We start from the raw sequence: 20382 nt of genomic DNA on the forward strand, positions 1-20382 counted from the left end.
GCAGCATCATTTCGTAGCTCCGTCGTGGCCATTCCGCAACCAATCATGGCAGCCGCTCTTTATCGTTATTTTGGGCGGGGTGGGTGGCGGAGCCGAGCTGTTTTGCAGCCATCATTGTGTGGAGTTCAGTTCATCTCACTAGTTTTGTATTTGTCATGAGGGGTTGTTCCTAATGTTTCTATTTTAGCGAGGTCAAAAAGAGATCCCATTAGTGGCCTACTGATTTTGCTCGATTCCTTTTCTTTTTTTTTACACGATTTTTCGTTATCTGCAAAGACTAAACAGAGTATTGCGACTCTGTGTTTGTTTGTAAATAGAGAATGAACCAAAGAGAACTAATTCTAAAACAGTAAATACTTGGATAACAATCAATCAAATGGAGAGAGAAGCAGGCACGACGGATTACAACGGGGGCAAAGGCCTGCGTTAACTACCTTTCACTATCTGCAAAGAGAGAGTACTCCTAATAGAAATGAGGGGGGGGGGGGGCACCATTCAAAGCAGATCAGTGTGCATAAACACGAAAATGTTTTCACTTACCACGTACTTGACATTCGACAGCTTATGATATTTGCTATTAAAAAACCATTGAAATTCACTGAAAAAACCATAGGTTATAGACCATATATAGTTAGGAATTAGCATTTACAAAACCTTGAAAATTCACTGAAAAAACCATAGGTTATAGACCATATATAGTTAGGAATTAGCATTTAAAAAACCTTATTTTACTCACACAAAACCATTGAAATTACATATATAGTTAGTTGCACTAACTATATATCGCGCACCTGCAATCCACTGCTGATGATGTCACATATTACATCATTCATGACATGGTCAGTGACATCACTGATGACATCACTGATGACATCTCAAATGACATCACTGATGACATCACTGATGACAACATCCAGTGACTGTATGTTTCTGTAAAGTTAAAATGTGTCTTACATATTGAAGAATGAGTGGAAGTATAAGTGTCTGGACAAAGGATTTAGTAGGTGCATGACTGAATGCATGAGTGAGTGATTAAATGTGTCTCACTGAGTGCATGGGTTAGTGACTAAAGTGTCTTAATTTGTGCATCATTATGTCTGTTGTTCTGTAAACTGCTGCATGTTTTGATCAGTAGCTATATAATTAACTATATGGGTTACTGATTGATTGTCCAAGTATTTGTATGGGAGACTGAGTGTGTGTGTGGCTGGCTGGGAGGTGTGTGACTCTGTGCAGATCAATGTGTACTTGTATCAATGATTGTATAACAAGGTAAGTATGTGTTAGTATATGTTTGAAAATGTAAGGTGCTCTATGTTTAACTGTATAGACAAGAAAATGGAAGTGTCATTGATTCTTTACAGGACTGACTAGGTGTGTGAGTAACTCCATGGATGAGTGGCAGACTGTGAGTGTCTGTATAGGTGTATGAGTGCATATGATAGTGTTGTAAAGATGAGTGATTGTATGTATGAATGATAGTATGGGTGAATGAGTGAAGGTGTGTGTAGACGTAGGAATCAGTGAGTGCGTATGTAGTAACTAGTATTGGTGTGTCAATGGTTTCAAAAATTATATTCTGTATTTAACACTGGGTGAAACAGAGGTTATATTAAAATGTGAGGAGATGCATTGTATTGTCATATGAATGATATCATCAGTGATGTGGTCATTGATGTCAAATGAGATGTCATCAGTGATGTCATCAGTGATGTCATTTGAGATGTCATCAGTGATGTCATCAGTGATGTCACTGACCATGTCATGAATGATGTAATATGTGACATCATCAGCAGTGGATTGCAGGTGCGCGATATATAGTTAGTGCAACTAACTATATATGTAATTTCAATGGTTTTGTGTGAGTAAAATAAGGTTTTTTAAATGCTAATTCCTAACTATATATGGTCTATAACCTATGGTTTTTTCAGTGAATTTTCAAGGTTTTGTAAATGCTAATTCCTAACTATATATGGTCTATAACCTATGGTTTTTTCAGTGAATATATATATATATATATATATATATATATATATATATATATATATATATATATATATATATATATATATATCATACATTTATTCTTGTAACATTTCATAATTTAATAGAGCTTCTAAAATAATTTCATCAGGTATTTAATTTTCCTGGATATCAATTTCAAAAGTCATCTGATGAATCTTAATGTCATCTAATGCTTCCACAAATGCATCATCCAAGGTTTCATCAAGAAAATCACAGCTGATATCTCCAGCATTCATTTCTTCCACTTCATTATCGTTGCTCGTAAAAGATATGTTCAACTGTGTTACTATTTTCAAAATCAGGTTCCATATTGTTTTCTTGTTTTTCCATTGTACATTTCTTATGCTGAGGTCCTTCTACATAAACATAATCACTTTATTTTTATCATTTTTCCTAATACAGAACACAAAACTAGCTTTATCAACTAATTTGCCCTTTAAAAAATATTATAAAAATACCATTCTCAAATACTTTATAACATTATATAAATATAATTATTTATATGAATGTTCCATTTTAAAAGTTTCTTAAATTATCAAACCAGTCACACCTTATTACTATCAGAAAAATACCAGGCTGTTATTATAAAATGCAGTACTAAAAAAAGTACCATATGTCTATTCACCTTACCTGGTCCAAACTAGTCAATGTGTTGTAGTAAAATGCAAAGAATACTGGTACAGTCAGTATATTTATATTTTAAGTTTTTCAAATGTATATAAAAGATACAAACCATCTTTGAACACTTATGTACTCCATCCATGTTTTGTTATTTCACCTCTATAGAAGCACACTCCATAGGCCACCTGTCTGATCATCAATGTCCCCTGCCACAACCATATCCCCCACCACCTGAGAGACCTACACTGGTTTCACTTCGACAAAAGGATCACCTTCAAACTGCTCACTCTCACTTGCAAAGTATTCTACAACACCAGTCCAACCAACCTTAACAGCAGTAATCCTGAATACCAAATTTTGTTCTTAAAATTTTGGCTTTAAAAATATTAGGTAAGAATTTGGTAACTCTTTAGGCAAACGTTGTTTAAAAACCAATTGACTATCATTAAAATATTACCAACCTTTCAGACTTTTTGAATAAACATGTAATGTCCAGATGTTGTAGCAGGTCCATCATGAAAAATAATTGCAACTGCTACAAAAGTTCATCTTGATATTGATACTTGAATAGCTACAACATTTGTAATAAAGTTTCCAAATTTCTTGCATCAGATCTACAATATTGCAGCATTAATATTACATACTGTCCATATCATTGTATAAATAATGTTGATGACATTTCTGATTTACATTGGCTACACTCCATGTTTTGAGTTGCTCCTCTAAGTAGATTGTTAAAAGACACTGATTCACAGTCAGGTAAAGTCAAATATATGAATTTTATTTTTCAGTGTCAATGTTACTGCTACATGTAAACAAACAATTTTCACAGTCATGTTGCCAATTATGAGAAAAGCCAAAAAGGTTTTCAATATCTATACCTTCATATTCTAATACAACAAGCATATACATTAGAAATTCCTGACAATCTTGCTAAATATTCTGCGTAAATTGAATAGACCCAGAACATATGTCAAAAACATTTCGAATATCAGAAACACGTTGTATTTTATAAGTATGGGTGATATTTGCGAATTTCGCGGTACGCGAAGTCGTGCGAAAGCAAAGTCGCGGTCTGCATAATCTGCGAATTTGTGAAATTTTTTTTGCATGTTGACGGGGTGCTTTGCGTGTTCGCGGGCTGTTTTCGACACGCTGAGCGCTCATACATGGGCGCGGCCATCTTGTTTGCGTTGCGTATTTCCATGCGTAGTTGCGTTCTCGCGTTGTGCGCGGGGTGCGATTACGCAGTCGCGTGAGTTTTTGCGTGCTCGTGTTGAAAATATAGCGCAAACTTACCCACGCGGTCCTCAATGGGTGCAGCCATCTTGTTTTTCATTCATTGCTATGGTTCTGGGCATGCTTTTTCAATCCTCCCCTAATCTTTGCAATCCTTTGTTTCTTTGAACTTTTTTTGATCTTTTTTACCCATTATCTAGCCCACTCTTTTTCTATATCTATATTTTGTGTTTTTTTCTACTTTTGGTTACTTTAAAACTACTTTTTAAACTATTTTCTTTTATTTACTTTTTCCCTATCCTCTTTCTATTATTTCCATTCCTGTCCAGGACCATGGCAAAGGGAGTCGGGAAGAACAAGGCGTAGGGTCCCGCACCCCGTACCCGGCTCCCTTGCGGGTGATTAAGGGGGAGCAAGTAGTAGCCCGGGAGATCTTCAGCGCGGGGGAGGTGGCCACACTTATCTTTTATGTTCAGCGCCACCTCCCGAAGACCGTAACAGCAGGGGGCAGACCCCATTCAGGGTATGGCCTCCAGGAGCATCGCCAGCTCGGGGATAAGGTGTTCCGGGCCAAGCGTAGGGAGTCGGGGGTCTGACGCACCTACCACCAGGCGATGCACCGGTGGGCTGAACTCCTTGACCGGGAGCAGGACCTGCTACGCCTGCTCGTCGTGGAGATCCCTGGCCTTGGTGAGTAGCTATTTAATAACTACTTTCTTTTCTTCTGCTCTATGCTATATTGCTAATATAAGTTTTTCACTAAGAGCAAGAATGCTGCTGATTCGATTATATTGCAGGTAAATTAATGTTTAAATAGCTTTTGTGGTTGCAGGTGCTTGCCTGCTCAATGGCGTTGCTACTATGCTTACTTGTTTGCAACTTTGTGCTCATTTGAGCAGAACTGCGTAATGCTAGAGAGACTAGAGACACAAGTCTAGTCCTTCTTTTGTACTCCTGCTGCCACTAAGAACAGATAGTGGTGGATTGATAGGTTGAGTATATTATGACTTGTTATTTAGTAGTAGGACATTTTTTTAGTGGTCTGCAATCATGATGACCGACTGCGTCTGTCACGTCACATGCTGCTGAGTGCTGGCAGTCGTAGTAGAACCTTTTTGTTGTTGGTTTAATTAGTGATTTAAATAACTTTCTAAGTAGATGGTCTGTGAATCCAGCAATACTCTACTATCTATCCTAGTTGACCAGATCAGATAGGTCAATCAATACATGTAGTGCAATTGTTGGTAATTTGTTTCTCCGAGCTAATTTTAGATTGTGGTCAAAGAAATCAAATATTTAAAAAAAAAATCATCCATGTTTGTGTTTATTTTATGATCATCAGCACCTCCCAGGAGCAAGAAGACCACACCTGAGACTCCAGCGGAACAAGGTGGGCAGGATCGGTCCTCTGCAGGCTCTTCTTCTGGCCCCAGTAAGTTGTTCTGTTGTTAATATTAATAATTGTAATTCCATAACTTTTACAGCTCCTATTCATTCCAAACTGTCTCCTAATTCTACTTTTTACAAAATAGTCTTTGATCTTCTTGTAGACATTCTTCATTCTTATCCTGCCTCTACCATCAATCTCTGTGCTAATACTATTTACTATTATAATGAGTCGGTCTGTGTAGGTAGCTAATCTTGCCCAGTCGGCAAACGGTGTTAAACAAAACTCTGATCCAGCAATAGCTCTAGAGGCACTGAGTGCAGTCCTCTGGGTTGCTCTTGCTGTCTAATTCAGTCTTCCTAATGTTAGTGCTTTGACAATTTCCAACAACAAAATGTCAGTGTCCACCAAGAATAAGCTAGTAGTTGGCTTTTTGATTTGATATTAGCACATACCATACCGCTAGTGTTTCAGGGACTATCTGCACATACTGAAATATGGACAAGAGAAATAGGACATTGTTGATGATTACTGCAGTTTGACTTTCGACATACCTCACTCAGAACAGCAAGTTGAACCCCCAATCCCCTGACTGACTATCTAGTGTGTCTGACCAATGATTACATGCCCCAGAAGAACAGAAGAAGACTACCGAATCCCGACCTATCAGAGTCACGGACGCATGCTTGCAAAGTGCAGTAGTGCAACTGCAAACCCTTCTGCTCACTCACTCATGAACAAAAACCACGCAGTGTTTTTTAATTTTAAAGTTTTATTTTCAGATAAGAAATAAAAAAACAATTTCTTTATTTTTAATAGTGCAGTATTCCCAGCGAGCAGTGGTGATAGATGATGTTAAAGTTTAAACACCTTTCCCTAGTATATACTTCAACTTAACACATCTAATTATTAATAGCAACAGTGCGGGACTCGGGAGCCCTCACCTTGTTGGAACTTCAAGTCCTCCTGGTGGTGATGAGGAGTAGGTGGTTCTGTCTGTAATTAGAAAAATGTTGCACGTTAAAAAGCAAGCAGTCATCAGTTGTGCCAAAAAGTGTTAAGCATATAAGTTAACACCCTCCCTAAAACCGTGACTTTTTTTCAGTCCCAATATTTAAAAAGTGTTTAAATATTAACATTTTCTCTTCCATTACGAGACGAAATAGGGAGTGGCATATGGCACCTATAAATATGAAATGTGTTTTATAGGCGTCATCACATCATCGGATGCGACACTTCCCACCACCAGTGCCGGGAACAGCAGCGCGGAGGGGTCCACTCCAGGGGCGGATGCAGCGGCATCACAAGTGCCACCAGGAGGAGCTGCTACAGGGGATGGCTCAGCAGCGGCAGACGGTGGTAAGTTATTATACTCCTTACTTATTGACATTTTAGAGTAGGCTCGCAAAGGGGGTATGATGTACTGTACAGTAGACAGTACACTAGTAGAAGTACACTGTACTGTTATGAACCGTTATTAATTTAGAAATACATTTTTGCCAATTATGGAGAAGACAGTAACCCTTGACTTAGCCATAGCATTAGCGGCTGTAGTTCTCGAGTAAGCAATGGCCCACTATATTTGACTTCAACTCAGCTGTGAAACATTTATCCTGAAGCCAAGTCACATGAGATGAACTTGAGGGATGTGATGTACTAAAAGGAATGAATGAATGGCTTTATTTAGATAAAAAGAATATCATAAAACACAACATGAAACAGTACAACAATGGCATTAAAAAATTACATAATTTAACAACATCAATGCTTGAATAACAAGTTGCTTCAAATAATCTGTGTTTAAAATACACTAAAAACATCATAATTAAGACACTAGATAGAAACAGGGAATATGTGAAAACATAACAGCAAAATCACAAATTAGGTGTTTTATCTGAGCCTTTTTGACCTGATAGACCAGGCCCATCTAAGAAAATTTGACAAGCCATATACATACAGCGTTCTTGTGTCTGATTTGAGGATACAGAGACCTTCAGAGTGCTGTCTAGTGCCCATTTCTCAGCATAGTGGTTTTAGCCAGCAATTCCTGGGAGACTTATATGCCGGACAGGCAAAAAGAATATGTGCAATGGATTCTGGTCTGGATTCACAATATGGGCAGAACAGGGATGTTTGGTAGGGGGCTTTCCATCGGGCAGTCAGCTCACGTATTGGCAATATGCCAACCCTGAATTTAAAATACAGAGCCCTATCAAAAGGCTTCTGGATGATATCTATATAGGGCTCACAAGAAGCGATATCCTTTATCATTAAAAATTCACCCAATGTTCTGACCAATTTGGAATCATAATGGTTCTTACCATAAACCAAACTCCAATAAAGTTTTTCAAAACTGCTTTCGGAGTGGCAGATCTATTACCCCATGCATCATTTAGACCCAAAGTGCAGAGCAAGGATTTAACATCGTTGAGCCACTTAATTATATGCCAACCTATCATGGACATTATTTCTGAAAGACCCTCCGCATACTTTGCTAGCTCTGGCACACGCCACAGCCGAGACCATAGTAGGAGTGGACTGAGTTTTGCCAAGTCGTTAATCAAATGGCATCCCAGATCTAACAACAGTGGAACCGTGGGTGTACTACGGGGAAATGGCAATAGGTCTTTAAAAAATTTGTTTTTTGAACTTGTCAGCTGTACCATGTTACTAGAACCCCAAAGTTCTGCTCCATACAGTGCCGAACTTGCTCCTTTTGCATTATATATTTCGATGACAGGAACAACTGGTTTAGTTGTTGAAGAGCGTTGTTCCTTGAGGATACATCCTACTACCCTCTTATGGCATAGAAGCATTTTCTGAATATGTGGGTTCCACTGCATGGTGTCAGAAATACGTATTCCAATATAGTTGAATACGGTAACCCTTTCTAACGGTACAAGATCCCGGACAGGGGGCCTACACAGCTTAGGTGGATTTAATACCAAATACTTGGTCTTATCTGTGTTTATTACGAGGCCTCTCATGGAAGCTATCTAGCAAGTTCTGCAGACCTACAGGGGATTTAGAGATAAGGAGGTTGTCGTCAGCGAATAGGAGAGTTGGAACACGCTCACCCGCCAGGGAAGGTGCGTCAGATGGACTTTTCAGCCGGTGCTCCACCACTCCGTTCACATAAAGTGAAAACAGAGTGGGAGCAAGGACGCATCCCTGGCGGACACCCTTTTCACTGGAATTCTGTGTGTTTTCTGGCCCTGTGGTCCCCGCCTCACTCTAGCAAAATTCCCCTTGTGGAGCCTCACTAAGATTGACAAAATATTTGGAGGGATTCCCATTTCAGACAACACTTCCCATAGGCGGTCCCGAGGCACCAGGTCAAAGGCAGTCCTTAAATCGATAAACGTAAGATAAAGACTGCCTTTTCCTATAAGGACCACCTTCCAATAAATGAGAAGTAGTCTAAATGCCTGCTCTATCGTTCCAGTGCCAGCCCTGAACCCTGCCTGGTTGTCCGAGAGAACTTTGTTTTCCTCAACTCATTGGAGGATTCTCCCGAGCACCACCTTCCCTACAACCTTCTGAGGAGAGTCAATTAGACTTTTTGGGCGGTAATTGGCCGGGTCGCCCCTGTGCCCCTTTTTAAAGATTGGGACGACCTCTGCCCCTTTCCACGACTCAGGAACCGCTGCACCATTTTCGATGGCATTAATTAAAATAGTAATAAGCTTAGCCCACTTCCGCAGGTCAGACCGAAGAAGATCGCCAGGAATGCCATCAGGGCCTTCGGCCTTCTGTGGCACAATGCATTTGATTGCATTTTCCACTTCTAACTCTGTAAATGGGGAAATATCCGAGTCCCCGAGTACCACCGTAGATCTATAGGATGTGGATTCGTTTGAGCCGCCATGAGGTCACGTATACAGCTTTGTAAAATGGTCAAACCACGTTTGGCTTACGGTACTGCTGTAATGAGGTCATTTACTGGTCTATTTTTGGATCTTAAAATGCTTCAAAAGCGGCCAGCATCTCTCCTAGTACTAGCCTCCTTAAGGGATTGCCAGTACTGATCCTCCTACTCTTTTTTAGCTTCTGTAAAAGGGAAAGACGGGTGTAAGGAAGGACGAGCAAGTCGTAACATTTAAGACTGTAAAGAATGATACATGTTTTTGAATGCATGCACAGGTGGCTGATAGGAAGGAATCCGATGCATGGCTGCTTGAAGCAAGGATGGTTGGAGGAGAAAGAAAATATGACTGCCTGTGTGGGTGAATCAGAAAATGCATGCGTGGTGTGCATTGGAATATATCTTTTGGGTGAAACTGAAATGCAAATCAAGACGGTGGTTTACCAAATAAAATTAAAAGGGTGTTAGTTGGTTGTTGAGAAAAAGTAAAGTTGGTGCAGTTGAGACATTAAGAAGAATGATAGACGTTTACTTTGGAAGCAATGATGGTATCTTCCTACTCATAGATAGCAGAGGTGTATGTAGAGCAGACGCTAAGTGGATGAAGAGTGTTACTTTGTTTGAACAGCATGTCCGTGCCAGAGTAGCAAAGCAGAGGAAATCCAAATAGTAGAAGTTGTGATTGTTCAGAAATTGTCCATTGACTAACAGTACGGTAGTTTACTTTGCAAGCACAGCATATATCGTGTATGTATTGTATAGTTCACAATATATCAAGTCAAGTCCCTTCCTCTGGCAATTATGGGTACCACACTCACTCCCTATGTTAATAATTTTCTTTCAGCTGTGTCAATCATGGGTGGACTATCGCTGTTGTTCACTCAATCTATCACAACAAAGCACCTAAAGTCATCCATCATATAAGCAAAGATCATGTGATCGGCTGGATACATGATCAGAAATGAATAATCTTCATTTTCCTTTTGTAGTACTGAAGGCCCGGGGGGCAGTGCGAAATATAAATTACATTGAGCAGTAGCCCTTTATGTAACCGAGTATGGCCAGTGCCACCCATATAGAAAAGTAAGAGCTTCCCTATCCCCACCTGAATGTACTGCTTAAAGTAATGCGAGTCTGCGTCATCATGGCTTGTGTATGTTTTTCTTGGGTGCAAGCTGACTGAGCTGGCATTATGCCGGCTACCACAAGTTCGCGTACAAGTAATTTCTTTGCAAAACAAAAGAAAAAAAAAAGAAGACTGGTGTACTCTCTGACTCTCTGACTATGTAGTGAGTCCATAGTGCTGCTAGTAGAATTCCTGAAACTCCCACTAATTTTACAGGCCTACAAAGACGGCGGAAAGATACATGCCAAAATGTTATACTGTGCTTGCAAGTTGCTAGTGTTACTGTAGACAACTTTCTGTTGAAATATTTTGTGTTATTGTTAAAGAATATTGGTTACAGCATTTTTCTTTCTTTCTTCATATAGATGCTCCAGAAAAGCTCACCAGAAAGGAGATGGCTGTCCGGGCCAGGGCCTGGAAGCTGGAGGCCATTTGTGCAGAATATTGCCGGCTGTGGGCTCGGGAACAGGAGGAGGAGGCGGCAACAGCTGCATCCTCATCCAGTGCTTCCGGGTCCACCAGCCTCCAGTACGGCGCCGTGGTCCGACAGCCTCCCACCGCCGCCACACAGCTGCAACAAAACCAGCTGCTGCCCCCCCAGAGCCTGGATGGCACGCCTGCGCCGGCTACACCGCCGAGTTGACTACCTGGAGCGCACAGTAGAGAAGCAGAAGTACCAGCTCCGGGACCTCCACAAAGAGCTGCGGGACCACCTGTCCACAGGACACTGCTGGAAGTGACTGTGTCCCTTGCCCTTTTTTAAAGGCTGTTGGGGGGGTGGGAGTTGGGGATTCTGAGGGACTTTTTGCAGGACATTGAAATTGACATTTGTTAGGGTTAGGGAGGGGGGTGGTTTGAGTCTTTGGACTAGTTTATTTTTGTTAGGGTAAATATATAATTATTTATTTTACATACTTCAACAAAGTGTACGCGTTCATAATACCTTGTGGGGTAGTGGGCGGGTGTTACTGCACCTTTGGTTTCCTCAAACTTACCAGCATGAATTATCTAAAATGTCCAAAAATGTACAAAAGTGCCACTAACTGAGTAAGTGAATTTAATTGGCCTACTAGTACTACTGTCAGTCTCTCCCCTCCTCCAAGTCCTAGCCCATTATTCTACCTCCCCAAAATGCTTATCTTACCTGTGATTCGTGTTTGAGAATAGAGCAAGGCACAGCGCTGGCTGCATGGAAAATGGCAATTATAGTTGCCCATGAAATCCATCCAGGACAGAAATTCCATTGTTGTGGTGGTAGTAGGAGTGGTACCACACTAGCAGTAGGAGCATATGAAAAACAAAGGAAAAAAATTAGACATTGAGTGGCCTAAGAGGAGTATTAGAAGAAACAGTATATTTGTAGCCTAAGCAATGCTGAAGATAAGTATGGGATAAAAAGAAATTGCATGGATGATTATGGCTACAACAAGAACATTGACACAGCGGCGTAACAAGTCTTGACATGTAGGAGGATGATGTTGACGGTGGATCCAAGCGATGGTGGGCATGTAATTCAGAATTGATTTAAAAATACTCATTGGTGTTTTTTAAGCAGAATTACAATAGCCTAGGATTCATCTAGCTGCCTTACAATGGATTTGAGGAGGTTGCTAGAACCTTATCCTCCCCAGCAAGTGTGTGGAATTATTGCTGTCATTTAGTCACACCTCAATGAAAACCACACAGCCCGGGAGTCTTGAGTAAGGGTTTGAAATTTTGATGGGAATGGGTTTTTTTGGGAACGTTTTGTGGAGAGAGGATAAAAAACACAGCATGGACAACAAATGAAGATAAACAAATCTTTGGATACGAAGATATCCATAAATCTTTTAAGGGACATAAAGGAAGTGCATGCATGAAGTGTCCATACTGTCCACTGCCTGCCTTGCGGATGCGGGATTGCGGATTGATGTTGTTCTCATGGCACAAGGTAAAAGCCGGCCTGCAATTGTTGATGAAAAAACAGGAAGGGATATTAGAACGGAAGGGTAAAGGTGCCTTCAAGGGATATAATTGAGTAAAATACAGTTTATGATTTTGGACTTAGTTAAAGAAGGAAGAATCAATTTTCCTAAAGTGCAACTCATGCATCAAAGTTGGATAACACAAACCATGAAATCACATACAGTGCTAAAAAACATATACACAACATATAAACAACAAAACACAAAAGTGTATGTTAAAAAATGAATTTTATCAAAGATAATTTTTTTAAATTGACTCAACAAAGCAGAAACAATAGGGAATGCAGGTACACAAAGGTAAAATCAAATTAATACGTGTCACAGCAAAACCTAGAAACCATCTATCCAAAAAATGAATTAAACATTGCAGGGATAAGATGATGATGTTGACGTTTCGGTCTCTTAAAGCACAGTTTCTGAGACCATCCTCAGGACTGATGTCACTTATATACTGCTAAGGGCTGTGGTGTAATCTGAAACATAAATGTTTACAGTTACACATCTATCTTGATTTACAAAATTTCATACACCTAAGTGACAAACTATAACATAACACTTAAGAACTACAAAAACAGGAAGGGATATTAGAACAGCACTGAGAACAAATATAAGGTACGGTGTGTAGTGCAAAAATTACACTTTCAGAGGCAACAGTATTACATACAGGCATAATTTCTAAAGAGCGTACTCTGAGTCTCCTTTTCAAGGATAGTAATTGCACACAGCAGGCCAGGGCCATGCAGAGGGTCAAGGCAGGCACCACTGAGTAAACCACCCTGATGATGTAGCATTCCGCTTTGACACAGACAGACAAAGGATATCTAATTAAATGCAGCAAGCCACATAGCCACAATTTTACATGAACTGCTGTCTGGTCTCTGGCATACACTACACTGGCTCGACCACTCCCATACCAGGACTAGACAGATATGTAGGTCTGCTGTGGTTGTTGTTGTCTTGTTTACCTGTTTGCCACTCACGAAACTGCCATATTTCTTTCGTAAACTGACAATGATGATGACCCATCCATCCCAGTGAGTGACTGTGTAAAGAATAAAGATAATATGTAACTTTAATCATAAAGACTCATCATCATCATGGTATGTTATTGGCAAACTCAATGTTGTCTACACACTGAGTCTAAGGACATTTTCCTTATTGAAAAATGCAATGTAGTGGCTGGCCCCTGCAGTAGAAGTACAATTTGTATTAAACAAGGTAACAGACTAGTACACTTGAGTTACATTTAGTGTGTAAAAGTGTGTAAAAGATTAAATAATAATAACAGAACACATAGATATGATTCACTTCATGCACAACAAACAAACAACAATTGCTTTCATCAGAGTCAGACAGCCAATGTTTTCCACCACTGCATGCCATCTCATCATTCATTACCTGTTCCACTTGTCCTCATCTTATTCTTAAGTGAAGGGCAACAGGGCAGCCTCTCGTGTCAATTTCAGAAGGTGCAGTCAGCATAGTGAGTCATTCCAGTCCCACTTCTTTCGAGAGGACTCATGTACGGACTGAAGCAACAGTTTCTAGATTCTGTGTAATCCGGCCATCTGCCTTGAGGGAAATGGAAAGGGGAAGTCTGGAGGAGGAGGATAGAGGAGCATGACTGAGTTGTGAACTTCAGGAATGCAGACAGCGACACCTTCAATATGGAAAATAAGACGAAGACAGTGCTGCTGATGGATTTGTTGTGATTAAAGTTTTGTTGTTGTGCTAAAAGTTGCAAATCAAAGAAAAACACACAGAAATAAAACTCAAAAAGGACGGAAGAAAACAAAAGGTACGTTTTTGAAGCCTAGTTGTCAGGGAAGTAGAGCTCTGTGAATTGAACTGGAGGAGGTCAGCTAACAGAGAAGAGCTTCCGTCACCTAAGTCGGTGTCCTCTTCTTCCTGCGCGGATTCACGTATTTTGTAATCTGGTGGTATGATGTGCTGATTCATCTTGATCATTGTTAACCTCTCCACATTTTTGGGCAAGAGGCATGACCTTTTTGAAGTGACAATGGCACCAGCAGCACTGAAAACTCGTTCTGAAGATTCGCTTGCGAGTGGGCAAGACAAATATGTTATAGCCAGCCTGCTGAGCAGTGGCCAGTGAGGCATTTTCCCATACCAATACACCAATGGTTCATGATCAATGTAGACCTCTGTTGGGTCATCCAGATAGGCCTTCACCATCCACTCAAGGGCCTCCCCGGGTGGTGCTCCACTTTGCGTACCATGTGTTCCCTTTGCATCAACACTGGAGCAAACAAACCCTTGCCGAGTGTTCCAATCCGCTTCCGAAAATATTATGGCTGGGCCTGGTGCAAGTGATTATGACGAGGATACTGTTGCTGCTGTTGGTAACGGCTGTGAGGGAAAGTGACTGCCTTCGGCCACAGAAGTGGACATTGACGCCGGATGGCCTGCTGCTTCAGTAGTACTTGGGTTGTTTCCTTCAATTTCCTGCAGCTCTTTTTCGAACCGAGTGGCTGACACAGCTAGCCAATGTTTTTACTTTGAAACATCTTCTTTATCAAAAGGAATGAATATTTTGCTGGTCAGTGCCTTTTTGTACCGTGGATCCAGAATAGTGGCACAAATGTAATGTTGTTCTGAATGTATTTTTTTAAGCCTTTCATTGACAAGTAGGCGGATTAATAAGCTCTCCGCCAACCGATATGCGTCTTGTTTGTGAACATCAGCTCGGAACGTTGAAGACACCACCTTCAGTTTTGGCTCTAGCATGAACAACAATGGGATAGCTTTGCCCAAACTACAGTCCTCCCTGCTGACTTCACGGGTGAAGACCTCAAAAGGACGAAGCATGTCTGTCAGGCTTTTAAATAGGTCCCATTCCTACGGCTCTAGCCTCATGTCTTTCATAGCAGCAGACCGTATGTTAATGCTATTGACATACTCATTGATTACCAAGTACTGCTCAAACAGAAGTTCAATCATGTAGAAGGTTGAGTTCCATAGTGTTGCCACCTCCTGGATGAGTCCTTTGACTGGCTACGTTGAATGATCCTCATCTCCTTCTCGACCTTAAAAGAATGGCTGAAATGTGTGCAGCTTCTTCGGCAGGTGGTCAATAACTTGCTGACTGTGTTTTCTCTTTTCAAGAAATCTTGAACAACAATCTTAATGCAGTGCGCCAAACACAGCACTCTGAAGTAGCCACCATCATGCATGGCCTTAACTATATTACTGCCATTATCTGTGGAAACATAACCAATCATGCGACTTCTTGGCACCAGCCATCCAAACTCATCCAAAATATTTAAACAGTATGAGATTTCTCCCTGGCAAACATGGCTACTGTTGCATGTTTCCGACTCGCTTGAAAAATTGTGGCATGGTGAACACCTGTAGACATCTTTTCCCTAACCCCTGCAAAAGAGACTCAGTATGCAGTGATGCACATGTAACCCATGGCTTGGCAAGTGGTCCACATGTCTGTTGTCAGGTGGATAGTGTGAACACCACTCTTCTGCAAAGCTGACCCAATCACTTCCAGCACATCTTCATGTAGTGCTGGAACCACAACTCTGGCAAAATAGGACCTTCCATTTAGGGCAGACTGTTGCCACAAATTCTTGAAAACCCACCCTTTCCACGAAAGAAAAAGGGAGAAGGTCCAGCGCTAGCATTTTAGCCAGCTTTGCGTTATACAGACGTGCCGTTGGGTGGTTGCGTCCAAATGCCGCCTCCAACCAAAACATGATTTTAATGGTGGTCTGGACCATTTTCATATGTGATGATGATGATCAAGACTTCTTCAACCGGAGGAGGAGCTACGCGGGCATCCAAGATGGTCGCGTGAGCACAGAGCTCCCCGGACCTGTGCCACCCCCTCCGATTATCCTGTCTGCATCCTGAAATCGTCGACGGGCTTTTGTCCCCCTAGCCTTGCTGGTCCTCGGGCACTTCGTAGCATCTGAATCGGACTTCGGGATCAACTTTTATCCTGTTTCTACTTTTTGAGGCCCACCCCGAGGCGAACCGGGGGTTTGGTTCTTGCAACAGGCCGTGGAGCAGTTGAACAACAACGGCAGCGAGGGTTGCATGGTCCGGCCCCTTCGGACTCTCAGTTTCGATTCTGCTCCCGGCTCCACTGGCACAGATACGGTCCTTCACGGTCTCTGCTTGACCCACTGCCCCCTCTTCTCTCTTGGACTACCCGGCGATTTGCTACCAGCCCGGTGTGCCCGTGCAAGCATAGTTTAGACTTTCTTTGTTGTTTGTTTGGGCGTTCGCTCCCGGCCATTTTCACCAGGTCGCAGGGACCCCCTCGGGGTCCTACTTTCAAGATGGCGACCGGACAGCCTCTCGAGAAGCGGAAGACTAAGGCGCCTCTCCGTGGTGGCCAACAACAGACTAACACTATGGACCACTATGCACATGCTAAAGGGTCGCCTGGCCCTGCTGGCCGAGTCTCTGACGTGGTTAAGGACCCCCTTCCGACATCCTTGGACCCGTCTTTGGCAGACGTTATGGGAGCCATTGCTGGCATGCAGGCCTCCATGGGGCAACAATACGAGGCTCTGGCTTCCAAGATCGACACGGTGGCCATTGATATCACGCTGATTAGAGCGGATCTCTCGAAAACTAATGAGAGAGTGGAGTCGTTGGGCCTGCAGACCTCCAGTCTGATCACGGATGTTGCGGACGCCCAGACTGAGATCAATAACCTTCGATCCTCCCATGATCAGTTGGCTCGTCGCCTTGAAGACTATGAAAATAGGGCCCGCCGCAATAACGTGCGCCTCATTGGCGTTCCGGAAGGATCGGAGGTGGAGGGGGTTGATCTCCTGGTTGAAGACTTGGTTACCAACCATTTGTCCCCCATGGGCCTCACGAAGTTCTTTGTGGTCGAACGAGCTCATCGCGTTCCTGGCGGAAAGGCCAAGCTGGGTCTTCCTCCGAGACCCATTATTGCCAGACTCTTCCTCTTTCGAGACCGGGATGCAGTGTTGCAGGCTTCGAGGGACAAGGGACCGGTGAAGTTTGAGAATGCTTCTGTTTCCTTTTACCCGGATTACTCGCCGCTTGTCCAAAAGCAGCGGCTTGGCTTTCAGGGGGCTAAGAGACGACTACGAGACTTGGGCTTGAAGTACTCCTTATTGTTCCCTACCCGGTTGCGGATTGAATACCGGGATCGTACATTCTTTTGACCGCCCTGAAGCTGTTAATGACTGGCTGGACTCGCTCCCTGAGGGACTTGATCGCACCAGGCACCCGGGCGGCGCTGAAGGTGGTGTGGTTGAATGAGGACATTGTTCGTGGATCCCGACATCGAGACTTTCGCCCGTTGTATCGGCTGGGTTTGGTTGTGGGACTCCTTAGGCCTGTACTGTATTGGGGGGGGATGGGGGGCGTTCGGTGGCTCTTCCTCCTCCTGGGTTCTTAGCGTAGTTTAGTTTAGCTATGGGGCGACAGGCACACTGCAAGTTGGGGTGGCTTTTTAGTCTAACGCAGGGGTGCAGGGTGGGGGGACAGTTGTGGGTTTATTGGGGGGTGGATAAGGGTAGTTTGTGTGTTTCTGTTTTTTCACAAGGCAGCGTATTGATTGTGGTGATCTGTGTTGTTTCCGCTCCTTCTATGCATCGGGGATAGGGGCGGTGAGTTGAGACTATTATCCTGGAATGTCAATGGTTTGGGTGATAGAATCAAGCGGGGAATTGTTTTGAAATTTCTTAGGCGCCATTCCCCCGACATCGTGTTGTTGCAGGTGACACATTTGATAGGCAATGCTTGTCAGGCCCTTAATCGACGTGGTTACCGCTTAGTGGCCCACGATGGGTTTACTTCGGGATCCAGGGGGGTGGGCATCCTTCTTCGGTCTTCTCTCCCCTTTGCAGTTGATAAGGTTATACTTGACGACAGAGGGCGCTATGCCGTGCTCACGGGCAGATGGGAGGGGAAGACCTTGTCCATTCTTTCGATCTATGTCCCCCCGGGCCTACAGACGGCGACCTTTGCCGACTTGTGTGGTGTCCTCCTTGGCCTTCCTGTAGGGCTCATGATCCTAGGTGGGGACTTTAACTCTGTTGTCTCTGGGACTTCTGATCGGTATCCGCCCAGGGAACTGCCCGGAGCACATCAATGGTTGAGTACTTTTATTGACACTTTTGGGCTTGTTGACTCCTGGAGGCTGCTTCACCCCACACAACTGCACTACACTTTTCACTCTGGGGCTCATGGTAGTTTGTCTAGACTGGACTATTTTCTACTGCCAGCGGTACAGTCTACTTCTGTTAAGGAAGTTCATAAGCTCCCTAGGGGAATCTCAGATCACTCCCCCTTATGGCTCCGTTTCGAGGTTGGTGTGGGAGTTGAGGGTAGAGTGGCTCCGATTAACCCGTGGCATTTCCATAATCCCCTAACCCGTTCTGGCCTTGTCAAAACAATTGATAACTATTTTGCGGAAAACGTGGGGTCTGTCACTTCGACTGTTTCATTGTGGGAAGCATTTAAAACTGTTGTGCGTGGGCAGTCCTTATCACTAATAGCTGCTGCGAAACGAGCCGCTACTGATGAGGTGGTTCGGATTGAGTCTGAGATAGTTGCTCTGGAGGATGACCTCCGCCTTGGTGTAACTAGTTCCAAGCTGCATTCCCTGGCGTTGAAGCAGGCGGAGTACAAGGCCCTTGTCACGGACGCAGCGAAGATGATGAACAGGGAGCAGCAGGGACGACTGTATGATGTGGGCGATAAAGCGGGTAAATTGTTGGCGTGGCTGGATAGAAAGGAGAGAGTGAATCGAGTGGTCCCGGTGGTTGAGAGGCTGGATGGTGAGTGCGTTACGGACCCCGCTGGGATCGTTCAGTGTTTCGCGGATCACTTTGAGACTGTGTATACTTCGGTTTGCGATCGTGATGAAGAGGACTCTTGTTCACTGTTGGGGGACATTGCTTTGCCCCGCCTCTCTGACGCAGATAGAGACCTTTTGGATGCCCCGCCATCGGTGGATGAAATCGCAACAACACACTGGCAAAGCGTTGGGCCCCAATGGTCTGCCCATCGAACTTTACAAGTTGCAGCCTGACAAGATAGCGCCTCATCGACGAAACATGTTTCTCGAGGCCCTGGAGTCCGGTTCCCTCCCCTTTGACCAACGCCTTGCTACTATCGTTGTTATCCCTAAGGAGGGCAAACCACGTGATCGTTGCGCCTCCTACAGACCTATATCCTTGCTTAATGCTGAGCCCAAGATCTTGGCGAAAGTTCTGGCTAATCGCTTGGTCACGGTGATTGGTGACTTGGTCCACCCGGATCAATCCTGCTTTATCCCACACCGCAACACCGCTTTAAACCTGCGTAGGCTCCATGGAGTTCTCGCGAGAGCCGGGACGCTCTCGGAGCCGGCCATTTTGGTTTCTCTTGACGCTACCATGGCCTTCGATACAATCGAATGGCCCTATCTATGGGCTGCCCTCTCGAAATTCGGGTTTGGGCCGGGCTACATAGCCTGGGTGAAGCTTCTCTATGAAAAACCCCTGGCCCAGGTAGTGGTCAACGGACGGGTCTCTTCTGTCTTTAGACTTGGACGGGGCACCAGGCAGGGCTGTCCATTGTCTCCCTTGCTCTTTGCTCTTGCCCTCGAACCGCTTGCGGAGTGGCTCCGTTGGGAACCGTCTATGCGGGGCATTCGATGGTCCCCCGACTTTGAGGATCGTGTCTCGCTGTACGCTGACGACTTTCTCCTCTATCTCACCTCACCCCAAAAATCCCTCAACGTGCTTTTTGACGTTCTTGCTTCCTTTGGCAGGAACTCCGGTCTCGTCATCAATTGGGCTAAATCCTGCGTCTACGCTTTGGCGGGAGTTCTCCCTCCACTGCCACGTAGATTTCCAATACTGGTGGCGCAGACTGGTTTTAAGTATTTGGGGATTTACATTTCACTGGACCCTGCTACGCGTTATGAACGCAACCTGTTGCCACCTCTACAACGGCTTCTCCTTGATGTGGCTCGCTGGCGTAGATTACCACTCTCGCCCCTTGGCCGTGCGGCGCTTTTTAAAATGATGTCCTTGCCCCGCTTCCTGTATGCACTGCAAAATTCCTTTGACCTGATTGCGCCCAGTTACTTCCGTGAAGTGGAAAATCTACAGAGACGCCTTATCTGGGATGGGCGTGCACGTATTGCTCT

The sequence above is a fragment of the Lissotriton helveticus genome, chromosome 7, assembly GCF_964261635.1.
Source record: "Lissotriton helveticus chromosome 7, aLisHel1.1, whole genome shotgun sequence".
Classification (NCBI taxonomy): Eukaryota; Metazoa; Chordata; class Amphibia; order Caudata; family Salamandridae; genus Lissotriton; species Lissotriton helveticus.